We start from the raw sequence: 15,217 nt of genomic DNA on the forward strand, positions 1-15,217 counted from the left end.
TCTTTTACTATTAGACTATTGCACAAGGAATCTATTTTTAACTATTTTTAGTCAGTATTTTTATGTAAATATTGTTCATGTAAGGGATTCTAAAGTAGGTGTTTTGTTTAATTACTTGTCCTACGTAATTAATTAATTAAATTCATTTATTTTTGGGCTGTGATTAGACCTCTATTATATTTTCACTGACAGCCACATCTATTATGTGTTCACTGCCTTGTTTTAGACTAGACGTCTGGGTTGCGTTTAGACGGCAATTAGACGTCTTTTAAACGCCAAAATGCTTGCTTATGTACTACCATGAATACAACGTCATCATTTAAATAATAATATATTTTTACTTATTAATTACATTGATCTGTATGATTATTATCTTTATTATTATTAATGGTATGTATTACAATAGTAATGAGAGTTTTGGGACAAAATGTTTTCGACAACTTTCACGAGTGTCCATTGTCTTACCTTTTACATGGTTTTTATATTTTGACAGCTAAATGTCTATCAATGTAATCATGTCTTCATCTGATCTGACTGCTGTGTTTTTATCTGGATGTGATGTTAATGCAGCTGCTCGCTGATGATCAGGTTACAAACATGAAACGCATGATTACCATTAGATGAGAGCAGATATTGATCCCATGCAAGAGTGAAGAGAGCAGGGTGGAGTCTCATACATCTTATGTGTGTCCACTAAATGGTTTTTCATCTCTTCCCTCTCCCGCTGATCTTAGTTCAGAAACAAATGCTTTGTTTCTGGTGATGAACCCACAAATAATGTCGTTTATCTTTAAAACACATTTTTTCGTTAAGGGAGTGTAATGTGGTACGCTGTTAATTACCATCCAAAATAATATTACATCTTTTAGTTTGCATGGTCATGTTTATGGTAATGCACTTCCGGTGGTCAGTAGGGCTGGTCCGAATACCAATTTTTGAACTTCAAAGCTTTGGTAGTAATCAACACCGAAGCTTAGGAGGGAGGGGGCTGAACATATTCTTCTCGTTAATAATGGTGGGAATCTTGATGTGTCTGTCTGTCTGCATTTTTATTATAATTGTTCATCCTATCAGCTTCACGCATGTGTTGCTGCGAAGTCGCAAGTGTCGCATTTTGGTGCAATATAGATTTGAGATACATTCAGATTTAATAAACTTTTAACACTTTCACCGTCATTGACGAGATATCTCGTCAATTAAGAGAAAACGCTTCCCCGCCAATGACGAGATTTTCCGTCTTTCCGCAATACCACTATTATCCACCAGGTGGATACAACCCGGAAGTAGCGCCTCTTGTGAAAGAGAAAGAACTCTGTGTATGTTTTAAAGATCGCTCTGCATCTGATCTCTATCAAAAGTTCTTCGCAAAAATGGAATTATCTCAGATTTTTGCTCAAAATTGGGTGTTTTTGAAGAAACCGACCCATGTTTGAGAGGGGATTACAAGAGAACTTATGAAGGTAGGATGAAACAGTTTTTTTTTGTTTGAAAGCAGAGGGTCTTTCTTTCATCTGATATATTGTTTGTTTATATATTTAAAGAAGAACATTTTCTTGAAGGCATTAAACTTTTGTGAAAATCATGAAAAATGATGCCGCTGGCTGGCAACTTTTTTTAAAAACGGTGGCGGGGAAAGAGTTAATTCAATTCAATTCAATTTTATTTATATAGCGCTTTTCACAATTGTTAATTGTTGCAAAGCAGCTTTACATAAGTAGATGTAGAGGAGAACATTGAAAATCAATACATAGTATAAGAAGTAGAATATAGCGGCTAAGGATAAAAAACCGTGTAAGCGAGCATATTAATAATGTAACGTGTACAGTAAAGTGCTAAGTTAAGCCAAAGTTGGCTGACTCTCCCTGGGACTAAAAAACCCCCTAGGAGAAAACCCAATGGGAAAAAATCCTAGAAGGACAAAAAACCCTAGGGAGAGATTAATATTTATATTTATAATATATAGACACGGTAGGGATAGGAAGCGTGTAAGCGGATTAAACTGGTTCAGCCGGTGGCCGTTGGTCGCGCATCGGTTGGGCGTCACGTTGAAGGACAGCCAGTTGATTAGTGGTGCGATGACCTTCACAGCAACAGGAACTGGGTCTGTTTGTCTCATTGTCCTCAGAGTCGAGGACGAGACAGGGAGACAAAAACAGAATTCTATTAGCGTAGGGGCCGTTCGCATGTAATGCAAGTGTCATACATTATAGTGGTTTAATTCAGCTCGGTTCCAGACAGGCTAACTATTGCGGCAAGAGTAAATTACCCGTATGAGGTATGTGAGTGCTTTGTTCTAGACAAAATAACTACTGCGGGAAAAGTACATTTACTGGACATTCTATGTGAATGCTTTGTTAAAGAAGAATGTCTTAAGTTTAGATTTAAATTGATCGACTGTGTCTGATACTCGAACATTATTTGGTAAATCATTCCAGAGCTTAGGGGCTAAGTAGGAAAAGGATCTACCACCTTTAGACACTTTTGATATTCTAGGGATAATTAAGTAACCCGAATTTTGTGATCGCAGTTTACGTGGTGGATTGTATTCTGATAGTAGTTCTTTTATATACGAGGGCGCTAGGCCATTTAAGGCTTTGTAGGTGATTAGTAATATTTTAAATTGTATGCGATATTTAACTGGTAGCCAGTGTAAAGATGCCAGAATTGGACTAATGTGGTCATACTTTTTAGATCGAGTAAGCACTCTTGCGGCGGCGTTTTGAACCAGCTGTAGCTTGTTTACCTGATTTGCATGGCATCCCCCGAGTAACGAGTTACAATAGTCTAATCTAGAGGTCATAAAAGCATGGATAAGCTTTTCTGCATCTGATGCAGACAGCATATGGCGTATTTTTGAGATATTTCTAAGATGGAAAAATGCTGTGCGGCAGACGTTGGAGATATGACTATCGAAAGATAGATTGCTGTCAAACATTACGCCTAAATTCTTAACCGTGGAAGATGGCACCACCGTGCAGCCATCTATGGGCAACTTGTAATCTGACATATTATGTTTGGAGCGATTTGGTTCAATAATAAGTATCTCTGTCTTATTGGAGTTTAGCATAAGAAAGTTATGTGCCATCCAGTCCCTAATATCACTAATGCAGTCTGTTAGCTTAGCAAACTGGTGGGTTTCGCTAGGATGTGACGAGATGTAAAGCTGGGTATCATCCGCATAGCAGTGAAAACTTATGTTATGTTTCCTGATAATGTCTCCTAGAGGTAACATATATAACGAGAATAGGATAGGGCCTAGAACTGATCCCTGAGGTACGCCGTATGTAACGGGGGAGTGATGTGACTCTTCCTCATTTACATAAACAAAGTGATATCGATTGGTTAGATACGATCTAAACCAGGCTAACGCCTGACCACTGATGCCAACATAGTTTTCTAGTCTATTGAGTAGGATTCTGTGATCTATTGTGTCAAAGGCTGCACTAAGGTCTAGTAATATAAGGATTGAGATTTCACCACGATCGGATGTTAATAGGAGGTCATTTGTAACTCTAAGCAGCGCTGTCTCTGTGCTATGGTGGGGCCTGAATCCTGATTGGAACTTTTCATATGTATTATTATTCGCTATGAATGTGCGTAGCTGGCTTGCCACTATTTTTTCTAATATTTTAGAAAGAAAAGGTAGATTTGAGATTGGTCTAAAGTTATTAAGATCTCCCTGGTCAAGGTTTGGTTTTTTTAATGAGCGGTCTAATAACTGCTAGTTTGAAAGCTGTTGGAACGTATCCTAATTCTAGCGATGAGTTAAAGATATTTAGTACCGAGTCGGACACTACATGAAATACCTCTTTTAGTAATTTTGTGGGAATGGGGTCTAATATACAGGACGATGATTTAGATGACGTTACTAATTTAGAGAGCTCTTCTATTGTAGTAGGTTTAAATGACTCAAGATAATAAACTACAGAATCGTGCGAGCCGGAAACAGCGTGCCTCAAGTGGGAAGGGCTTATGTGCTCAGAGAACTGCACAAGTGATATGAAACACACAGGTAGCAATAAGACAAAAAAAACTTTTTTTTATTAAAAAAAATGACTCCCAAATCAGAAATTAGCAGCACAGTTATTATTTACACCGTAAAGGGTAGACTATTTAAATTAAAGAACAAAAAATAAACAAATAAAGTTCAACAAACTGTAATAAATAAAGAACATGGTAGCATACTTTCAATATCAAGTTTATTTTCTGATCATCAGGCCTTCTGATATGTTGGTGACAACGGATCCACCACTTTGAGAGCTTAAAAGCTGATATATCCAATACAAAGGTAATCCCAATGACTACTGGTCACATATTGACGTCTTGTGAAGCAAGTCGATCTGTTTTTGCAAGACATTTAACGTTATTGACAACATTATTAGCGTTAACGCAGAACCTCTAGCCAAACATGAGCACGATCTTCTTGTGGTGTTTGGTGACTGTTGCAAAATAGTCTCTCCATGCCACGCTACTACCTATAGAGCGGGAGTGTAAAGTGCACTTCCCAGGGCTCCAGATTGCCACCAAATGGTGGCATTTTGCTACAAAAAAACCTTAATTTCTTTTTGACTGAACTAGGGATGTTAACAATTAATCGATCTTCAATTAGCTGTCGATAAGAATTTACTCAATAAAACTTAACGATTGTTGAAAAACAAGATCATGCACGTGTGTGCGGCGCCTGCGCAAAACATACAGTCGGAGAAAAAAAAATTAAGCGAGCGCGCAAAAGTTAAACTACTACCTATGATCCCAACGATGCTCGATGCCAAGCACACGCATGTGCTTTTTAACGTCATGCGAGACGAGGCTGGCTGGCTGGCTGCCAACGCAACGAAATGACATCCGCAGTGGATCTGAGAGGTTCCGATGCAGATAATGCAAATACGTTTAGGATACTGAAAGCAAAGACCCTCTTCAGGGAAGCCTGCAAGATTAGCATAGCAACGCTGCTATATACAGAGAAGGAGACCAGAAGCCGTTTTTAATGAACAGATTAAAATGTAATCTTAAATTATGGCAAGAAACTGTCAAATGTAAACTGTAACTGACTGTCGTTACACCCTGAATGCCCGCAACATATATCACTGATCATCATTATTGACTGGCTGAGGCGCTGCGTGTTTTCTAATGGAAGGTTGCCATCTCCGTAATGTAAGCATCTTTGCTGAAAGTACGTCTAAGCTGAGGTGACGACGAGAAAAGTGCCCTTCGTGTGCTTCTTGGATATAATTACAAACAGTGTATCAACGACTCGGAAAGCGAGGTAAACAACTTGATAAATAACACTTGATGATAATAAAACTGTTATTTTGACATGGACTTTCATGCGTCTGTTGCAGAGTGCCCTTGTGAGGCGGAGTTTTATACACTGTGTCTATTAGTCATTATTAGGGGTGCACGATTCACAAAATTTCACGATTCGATTCCATTCTGATTTTTAAGCTCTAGATTCGATTCAAAATCGATTTTCGATTCAAAAACTATTCTTGATTTTAAAAAACGATTCACAGTATGTAAACGTAGTTTACTTTTTCCTATGTGACTGATTGTAGAAGATATACAATTTTAAAGAAAAGAAACACAACAAATTAAATGTAGTTTGATATTACTTTATGTCTTTATGAAAAAATTAAAACTGTTATGAAGCAATTAGATGACACCTTTTATCAAACTCTATTAAATACAATAATATAGTATATAAATGATAGACAGTGCAGGTCTATAGATTATAAATGTGACTGGTGTTATAATGGTTATTATTTTCTCTTTTAGATAAAGCAGAAGCAGGAAAAGTGTCTCTCTTTCTATTTCTCTCTTGCTGATAAAAAAAAGCTAAATCCACTTATTATTTCAGATTCAAAAGTCTACTTGCTGTCCCAGGGGACTTTACATTACAGCTTTGCGCTTTGTAAATCTTGAGTCAGCTTAAGCTTTGCTCGTTCAGTGCAATAGATTTTAGAAAAGATATGGTTTATTAATAATAAGAGAAAAAAAATGGGAGAAAGAAAATCCAGCGCGTGGTCGTGACTTTCAAAACAAGAGCCAGTTGTTATCGCAATAGAGACCTTCGGCACGCTGAAACTGCACGCGAGCTTTAGCGCGGTAGCGCTCACGGCCATTCTCCGATCGACTCGGGTTTTACACACAATATTAATCAGACTTTGGACCCGAAGAAATTTAACTATGACTGACCTGGACCCGACTGACCATTTCAAATACAAACCCGGAACCATACGGTCCGCGGGTGCTCCATCAAGTTCTCTAATGGTAAAACTCTGCTCAAGTTCAGAAACATGAAGGATACAATGTGACACAAGCTTGTTCGCGTCGCATCCCAATTCATTGAGAAACAGAGAGCATGTGAACGCATACCGAACTCATCATGTCGCACACAAAATGTCATTATTAAAGAGTTTCATCATCACGGAAAAACAAAAAAGACAAAATTTGATGCCAGATATACTTAGGCACTTGTTAATATAACTGGGCAGCGCGCCCATAAGTAAAGTCAATGTGTGGGAAACACTGTGACAAGAGTGTGCAGGCGTCAGAGTGAATACGACGCAGCGCCATCTTTGGGAAAACTGAGATAAACTCATTTCAGGACAATAGTAACACGGCATTACAAAAAAAAATTATGAATCGATTTTTGGGATTCTATGAATCGATTCTGAATCGGCAAAGCTTGAATCGCGATTCAAATGTGAATCGATTTTTTTGCACACCCCTAGTCATTATATTTCATTACGAGATAAGTTTAAATTGATGATTTTATCAAAACAAGAACTACATTGACTCATTTTACAATCCCACTAGCATGTTATTTAGACAAAATCTTTTAATTCGCGTGAGGAAGCTGTAGTTTTTATGCACACTTTTATGTCATTGGCTATATGCCACTGCAGTGAAGGCTAATTGCACTATTACTGTTAACGATTATTCGATTGATTGATTGTTAATTTAAATGATCATCGAATATGGGAAATTGCATAAATTGACATCCCTAGACTGAACAACATAGAAAGACATAAACATCTTGGAGGACATGGGGGTGAGTAAATGATCAGAATTTAACTTTTATAAAAGTGGAATATTTACCCTTTAAAGGGGACAGAGAATGAAAACCCATTTTTACTTTGTCTTTGTTGAATAATGGTAGTTTACCCGCATTCACGAACATACAAAAAGTGCTAAACATGCTAAACATCTCAGTCTCATAGAGATTCCTCTTTTAGAAATGTCAGCTAGAAAATGGCCAAATCTGAAAAACTGATGCTTATGACATCACAGGCATCTCCCTGCCCCTCCACTTTAAAATAATTGGCTACATTTTTTTGAGTGGCAGCAAAGTCAGCCAATCAGTAATGAGATTGCAAGTTAAGCCAGTAGGGGGAGCCAAATAGGTGCAAAACCACTTGTTTAAAATCCCCCATCCTAATAGAGCTATCTGAGAGAGGTTTTTAGGAAGCTTCTAAGGCATTACAGACCCAAACAAATTTTTTTTTGTCTACATGTCACATCACAGAACAAGGATAAATACCCCGTTCAATCATTCTATGTCACCTTTAAGGCATTGTTCTGGGAGTGTTATGACAATGTTACTAGGTCCCCATTCCGGGATCTATTCCAGGACATGTTTACGTTCACGTAGGCACTTTGGGAATTTTGTGGCAATTTTCTGGGAGCAGTGTGCTGTGTGAAAGGCGTTTATGTGATTTGCTAGGTCGGGTGTAGGCAAGTTCGGTCCTACAGAGCCGCAGTCCTGCAGAGTTTAGTTCCAACCCGAATCAAACACACCTGAACAAGCTTATCAATGTCTTTAGGATTTCGATATCAGGTTAGATTATCAGTGCTTAGGCTAAAACATGCAGGACTGCGGCTCTCTAGGACCGAACTTGCCTATCCCTGGGCTAGGGTGATCCCAATGTTTTTAAACAGATTTTTAGTGCTACACAGTGGCTAGTTAATTTGCATTGCAACAGTACATTAACTTACTATGCATTCATTTCATCAATATGTGTCTTCCTGGGATCCAATCCATGACCTTTGTGTTGCTAACACAATGCTCTACCAATTGAGCTACATAAATGCACTTTTCCAATTATTGTTCATCGTTCTTAGCAAGAAGAGACATCAAATTCCTTACAATTCCCATTGCGTCTGATCACAGGTCAGTTTAATCTCTACTCGTCTTGTTTTCTGCTAGATCACAGCACTGGACAGACTGATGAAATAGATTTTCAGCAGTAACCTCCATCTCTAGATGTCTCTTGACTCTGCGTCAGTCTTTCACACTTTCTCTCATTTTGCCCTGTTGGTCCGTAGAAGACGCACACTGAGGTTGTTGTGTGTGTGTTTATTGTGTATTGTTTTAGGGAGTGTGATGGTCAGGCGTCGTTGTGCTCAGTCATCTGCAACGACAGCGGTACAAATACAATGCAAATGTTAACAGAATGTCCATGTTAATGTCCAACCTGATGAATATGGACAATATTCATGTCCGTTACACAAAAAGCACTTCAAATTGATCGGTTATTGGGGCGTTCATTATGGTGGTCCGTGTGAATGCAGGTTTGGGTTGTTATAAAGTGTAATGAGATGTAAAGGTCAGAGATTTTCTCTCCTCTCTAAAGAGCTGCGTCTCTGTGCAATGACTAACAATCGATGTTGTTTGTGAATGAGTCAAACTTGTCCATTAACAAAGCTTTTGAGTACAATTTGGAATTGACATTTGTGTAAAATGGCAATTTTTTTGATTTTCATCACTATCGGAGTAGATTATATCTCCCTGTTGGGTGTGTATGTTTCTTTGTGTTTGTTTGTGTGTGTGTGTTGTTATGTATCACTCAGTGTTTCCCACAGATCTGAAATTTACTTGTGGTGGTAGCTGGTGAAAAGGGCAATCATTATAATCCACCGACAAAAAATGGTCTACTATACATGTGACACAGAACTAATAATGTGTGACACAACACAATACTTTGAATTATTGAACATTAATATTAATTTCACATTATAGTTCATTAATCTAACCACCCCAAACTTTCTTTGTCATGAACAAAGTTGACACTGTTTGTCAAAGCACCACAAAAACACTTTCTGTTTTTGCACTGATATATGAAGCAATTTGATGAGCCCTTATATCAAACTCAATTATATACAATACTATGTATATAGCCTATAATAGACAGTGCAGGTCTATAGATTATAAATGTGACTGATGTTATAATGGTAATAATTTCTAGAGATAGGCACTTTTACTGCTTCTGCTTTCTATTTCTCTTTTGCCGATTAAAAAAAGCTTAATCCACTCATTATTTCAGATTTAAAAGTTTACTTGCTGTCCCGATGACAGGCTTTACATTACAGCTTAGCGTTTTTTTATATCCTGACTCAGCTTTAGCTTTGCTCGTTCAGTGCAATGGGCTTGACATTAGCACTGCTTCTGTGCAAACTTTTTAGATTTTAGAAAAGATATGGTCTATTAATAGTAAGATTATTAAAAAATGGATTAAAGAAAATGCAGCGCGTGGTCGCAAAAAGAGCCCGTTGTCATCACCATAGAAACCGGAGGCACGCTGAAACTTCACTCGAGCTTTAGGTAGCGCTCACGGCCGTTCTCCGGTCGAATCGGGTTTTACACACAATATTAATCATACTTGGGACTCAAAGTAATAAACTAGGACCGACCCGGACCAGACTGACCATTTCAAATATAAACCCAGAACCGGACGGGTCCTCTCAGGGAAGAAAGACCTCTAATGGTAAAACTCTGCTCAAGTTCAGGAACATGAAAGGATACAATGTGACACTGAGCTTGCTTCGCGTCGCACCTAATTCATTGAGAAGCGAACAGCACGTGAACGCACACTAGGGCTGGGCGATTAATCGAAATCGAACCGCAATCGCGATGTGCAACGTTGCGATTAGCAAATCGCGAAAGGATGCGATATGATGCGATTTGAGAAATATACAGAGAGGCTTTGTGACAGTCTAACCAATTGAGCGAGCGCAAGTATGGCTGTGCTTTCTCCGTGAGAGGCACGTCAACCAAAACAGCGCTTCTCCTAAACTGACGAGGGGTTTCAATTTAAAGCATGCACGCAGCCTGTGTCTCTAAATGCTAGTTAAATACTCGTGCCTGGTTCCGCATTGCAAGACTTTGCGCGCGCGTCTTCCATAGTGATGCACCGATGCATCGGCCGCCGATATTTATCGGCCGATTTTTGATGAATTTGAAACCATCGGCATATCGGCAATAGCACGAGAAAGGCCGATACCGATTGTTTATTAATTAACCGCATAAAGTCAATGAATTGCATGTCTGTTGTTCAATTAAAATGATTTAATGTTTGGGTGTGCACTAGGGCTGTTCCGAATACAATTCTTTGAGCTTCAAAGCTCTAGTAGAAATCAAATCAAATATTCAAAGCTTCGGAAGGAGGGGCTGAACATATTTTTCTCTTTAATAAAGGCAGGAATCTGTGTGCGTATGTAGCGGCGTGCCTGTCACGCGTGCTGCGAGAACAGCATTAGTGAAACAAAACACAAGCAATACTATTAATAAGGTAACGTTAGCCTAACATTTTTCTAACAAACAAACACTCCCGTATCAGAAATTAGAAGCATAGTAATTACTGATAACGTAAAGGGTAACTTAGGCCATTTAAATAAAACAACGTAAATAAATGAACGAATGAATGAAGTTCAACAAACTGTAATAAAACGGTAGCATACTTTCAAAATCAAGTTTATTTACGAACACTTACACCATCCAATACGTTTTTCATCAGTAGAACAATAAAGAAGATATTTTGCAGAAACCCCAGTGCTCCGTCATGCAAGTCAACCGATCCGCCACTTTAAACATGTATATCTAATACAAAAGTAATCCCCCATAACTCCGTGTGACATATTGATGTCTTGTGAAGGAAATCAATCAGTTTTTGCAAGAAACTGAACGTTATTTACAACACTATTAGCGTGAATGCCAAAGCAGGAAGCGCGCTTTCCGTTCGAGGCGATCTCTTCTACTGGTGGCGTTTGATGGCTGTTTGCTATGGATGTTGGTCTCTCTGCGCCACCTATAGAGCGGGAGCGTGAAGCGCACTTCCTGCTTGGCAAAAGCTCTGCATTAACGCTGTGAAATATTTATATATATTCGAATCTCAAAACTGAAAATTGAATGTCAACCAACGGAACGAATATTCAAACATTCTGGTCCAGCCCTAGTGTGCAATATACTTAAGCACCGACAGAAAACCTTTGTTGAGCTGGCTCAAATGTCTTGGACAATAAAAGAAACAGACTGCACTTTAGTGGGGCAAGAAGTCCAACTTTTTTGAAGTTGATATTTATACTCTGTTTAAAGCAATAGCACTGGCATTATTTATGTTTATTAAAGAAATCAAATATATATGTAAAAAAAATTAGTTAATGTTGTTAATAAAAGAAATGCTGAATAGCAAAAACCACCTTTGAAGGTTGTCATGTTGTCTTATTATATTTGTTTTAGCTTAATTTGTGCCTCTTATTATGTTGGTCAGTTGAATGTTAATTAGATCCAATCCATGTTCAGTAAAAATAATTTGATGCAGAAATAAACTAGCTAATAGACAAACTGTATAATATTGTAGGCTAAAAGTGTTTAATATCGGTATCGGCATCGGTATCGGCCATAAGTTGTCTGCTTAAATCGGTATCGGTATCGGCCCAAAAAAATCCTATCGGTGCATCCCTAGTCTTCCACCACAACAGACAAGGTGTTTAAACTTGACGCACACGCGCAGCCTGTGTCTCTATGCTTATTAAATACTCACGCCTGTCTCCGCAAGTCCGCATCGCAAGACTTCACGCCCGCGTCTCCCAAAACGGATGATGCGTTAAAACTTTACAAACACACACGCCCAACAATGCTTACAAGCCTGGCTCCGTATTTAAAACAAACTAAAATACAATTTAACTTGGTTGCTAATGTCACTTGAGTGAAATGACATGACATTGAACGCATTTAGATTTTATAATCATTTTAAAAATCCCAAATGTAGCCATTTAATATTTTGATAGTTATGAAGTATGAGTATTACAGTTCTTTGTTTACAAAAAACAAACATGCATTAAAATCTTTCTAGTAAAACTCAGTCACCCATTTCAATATTTTAACTTGTTGTTAAAGTTGCAGCTATAATGAACCCACTTATTTAAATACTGTTACAGTGTTAGTCCAAGCTAAAGACCATTTTACATTTCATACAATAAGAAGTGTTAATTATATTCTTAATTTCTTTGTTTTTGTTTCCTTATTTTCACAAAAAAAAACATAAGAATACAGTTAAATCACCAGACCCATAAGCAGTATCAGTAAGATCTAACCATCTAAAGAGGCAGATGCACATTGAATTTAGAATTTAATCGCAAATCGAATCGCAATCGCAATTCCTGGCAGAAAAAGCGCAATTAGATATTTTCCATAAATCGCACAGCCCTAACGCACACTCAACGGGAGAGACACAACGTGCTTGCACGCAAAATAAGGCCAACTTGGATGCTATAAACACATATGCACATAAGCATATGCGACCATTTTGGTCGCAGTCTAGTTCCCTGGCTGCTCAGTTACCTCAGTATGTGCTGCAGTTGATCCAGTTTGCCGCGCTGGATGATGAGTTTATGATGCACTGGATAATGAGTTTATGACGCGTGCATCTTCACGGGCTCTTTCAACAAAACACGGGTCATCCAGTCGAGTTCAGAAAATACGGAAATTCGTAAAGTGATTTTTTTTTTCCTGGGCGGGTCGCAATTTACCTGGGCGGAATGCCCAGTAGAGCCTATGTTTGGGAAACACTGATCACTACTGTATGTTGATTGGCCGTTAGCTTTGCTAATTTTATCTTAGGTTGTGCTGCACAGAGTCGGCTGTCATTGGCAACCTGTGGTGTGTTTTTCTAACCATTGACTATTGAAAGCAGTTCATGTCTGCCTTACACAAATCTGTTTTTACTCTGATTATTTACTTCTGTCTCATTGTTTAAATAAAGAGAGAATTTACCTCCACAATATGTAACCTGCAAAAAAGTCTGAATGTTGTATAAAGAGATGATCCTCTAATTACAGATCTCAATTACTTTAGATAAGGAAAGATATTTTCACCTTCAGGGCTCAACATAAAGGACTGCCCTACGGCCCGTGGCCAGCATGAGAGCACTCGGACCAGTAAACAGATCGGGCCAAGTTTACATTTTAATATGTTCATTAAAAATGGCTTCTGGTCTCCTTCCCTGTGTATAGCAGCGATAGCAAGTTAGCTATGCTAATCTTGCAGGCGTCCCTGAAAAGGGTCTTTGCTTTCAGTATCCTAACCGTTTAGCATTTTCTGTATCGGACCCTCTCAGATCCACTGCGGATCCCATTTCGTTGCATTGGCAGCCAGCCTTAAAGGGATACTTCACAGATTTAGCATTCAGCTTTGTATCTGTAGAAACTCGGCAGTATTACTGAATGACCATGTTTCCCTCCATCATTTCCCCCTGAGAGGAGAGATATCTGCATTTTGGTTCTGCAAAAAAGTCCTCCGATGATGCAAAAATCGTCATATTACATAATCGGAGGACTTTTTTGCAGAACCAAAATGCAGATATCTCTCCTCTCAGGGGGAAATGAGGGAGGGAAACATGGTCATTCAGTAATACTGCCGGGTTTCTACAGATACAAAGCTGAATGCTAAATCGGTGAAGTATCCCTTTAACTCGCATTACGTTAAAAAGCACAGGTGTGTGTAGGGCTGCACAATGTGAGGAAAAGTTGCGATGTGCGATGACATTGTTTAATGTTGCGATGACCATGTGAGTTGCGATAAATATTTAATATTTTTTCATCTTAACCTAAAAATGCGTGGAAAACGCTAGACACGTGTAGGTTATTGTCACATGACCTGAACGCTGGCTTGTGTCATTCTTTAAAGTTAAAAAGTGTTTGAAATACCTGGAAACAACGAGCGCGTCGCACCGTGTGCGAGTCGCGACCACGGCGCTTCCAGAAGAGTGCACATACATTTGAAATAATGAACTTGAGCGCGCAATAGACGCAATATGTGAATCACCGCTTCCACAGTACATGTGTTTGCGGCGTCATCTCTCCTAAATCCAAAATAATTCCAGCTGAAGTGCTGTTCCTTTTCACCACAAGGTCTTCGTCTGACAACACATTTTCCTCACTCTTCTCTCCTTCCTCGCCATCATTTTTTGCTAACAGGCACAGCGTCGCAACTGACACATCACAAATCAATCTGAGCGTAGCTGACTTGGGGGTTCCCCTGATTGGCCTAATAGCATGAACGCGCAAACCATCCGTGCGTCCCAAACTGCCTACTTCCATACTATATAGTATGCAAAGAGTACGAGAAGTAGTGCTTTTCGCCTACTATATAGTATGGAAGTATGCGGTTTGGGACGCAGGGCATGTCTTCAGGACTAAACCTGACGGGTTAAATGTTCATTACATGCGCTTACCGTTTTCTCTTCATTCATCGCGTCAAGGCTGTCTGTTGCAGTGTGTTCATCGCGTGAGTTCATATCGCGATGACGATGAAAATTCGATGTATCGTTCAGCCCAAGGTGCGTGCTTGGCATCTAGCATTGGTGTGCTCATGGCTAGTTTAACTTCTGTGCGCTTGCTTAATTTTTTTCTCTGGCTGTATGTGTTTTGCGCAGATGCCGCACACACGTCGTTCATGATCTTGCTTATTCGACAATCGGTCGGTAAGATCGATTAATTGTTAACATCCCTATTTATACTTATTATGTTAGACCAGTGTTGCTTTTTAAATTGCATGATATAAACGACTCAAACTAACAATGATTTAGATTGATAAGGACTTCCTAATGATCAAATCAGCATCGAGAGACATATCAACACATCATATTAATAACACTGTTTTATTCATTTACATTTACATTTACATTTAGTCATTTAGCAGACGCTTTTATCCAAAGCGACTTACAAGTGAGGTAAACAATAGAAGCAATTATGGCAACATAAGAACAGCAATACATAAGTGCACTGGAAATAGTCTCATCAAGTCCAACACAATATACATAGCCAAGGGTATGTTAGTAGTTTTTTTTTTTTTTTTTTTTTTAGATAAAGAGGAAGGTAGATAGAGAAAGAGATAAAGAGAAGGGTAACTAAATAAAGATAGTAAATCTGTAATTAG

At 38.7% G+C, this 15,217-nt stretch overlaps 1 protein-coding gene across 2 annotated transcripts in view; it reads left to right on the forward strand.

The window, feature by feature from the left end:
- The window catches only part of ipo13b (importin 13b), a 48,387-nt gene that overhangs the window by 506 nt on the left and 32,664 nt on the right, over positions 1-15,217 (forward strand). The gene's annotated exons all lie outside the window — the stretch shown is intronic.

The sequence above is a fragment of the Paramisgurnus dabryanus genome, chromosome 12 (assembly GCF_030506205.2).
Source record: "Paramisgurnus dabryanus chromosome 12, PD_genome_1.1, whole genome shotgun sequence".
Classification (NCBI taxonomy): domain Eukaryota; kingdom Metazoa; phylum Chordata; class Actinopteri; order Cypriniformes; family Cobitidae; genus Paramisgurnus; species Paramisgurnus dabryanus.